The sequence below is a fragment of the Sinocyclocheilus rhinocerous genome, unplaced genomic scaffold, assembly GCF_001515625.1.
Source record: "Sinocyclocheilus rhinocerous isolate Xijiao unplaced genomic scaffold, SAMN03320098_v1.1 scaffold6109, whole genome shotgun sequence".
Classification (NCBI taxonomy): Eukaryota; Metazoa; Chordata; class Actinopteri; order Cypriniformes; family Cyprinidae; genus Sinocyclocheilus; species Sinocyclocheilus rhinocerous.
In genome coordinates this window covers 40,854-41,635 of record NW_015652272.1, presented here as the reverse complement: position 1 = coordinate 41,635, position 782 = coordinate 40,854, and positions in this window count along the sequence as shown.

Sequence of the window (782 nt, the reverse complement as noted above, 5' to 3'; positions counted from 1 at the left end):
ATATATATATAAAAAAGGTTTTCTGCATAAAGTGAGAATTATCATTTATATATATATATATATATAATGATATTTAATGATAATTTTCACTTTATGCAGAAAAACTTTTTGTGAATAATGCAGAGAAAACTTCAATAAAATAAAATAATAATAAATAATGCTGCTATAATAAATTTAATGAACAATATATATATATTGCCCTTCAAAAGTTTGGGATCAGTAAGATTTATCTCTAAGAGAGATAAGTCTCTTATGCTCATTAAGGCTGCATTTATTATATATCCAAAATACAGTAACATTACATACAGTAAAAATACAGTAATAATGTGAAATATTTTTACAATTTAAAATGACAGTTTTCTATTTTAATATACTTTAAAATATAATTTATTCCTGAGCCATGAATTATTATTTTTTTTTTGTTGGAACTTGTGATCCCATATATTATATAATAAACGTTAATGTAATTCATATTTTAATATAATTTTAAAAAAATTATATACTCACTTCTTAAGAAACCCACTCTTAACCCAACTCTTTTAGAGAACTACCGACCGGTTTCCCTTCTTCCTTTCATTGCAAAAACACGTGAACGAGTTGTGCTCAACCAAGTCTCAGCATTCCTCACACAGAACAACCTCCTGGACAGCAACCAGTCTGGTTTCAGAAGTGGACATTCGACCGAGACTGCCTTGCTCTCAGTTGTTGAAGCCCTAAGACTGGCAAGAGTGGCTTCCAAATCTTCAATACTTATCTTGCTGGATCTGTCCGCTGCTTTTGAC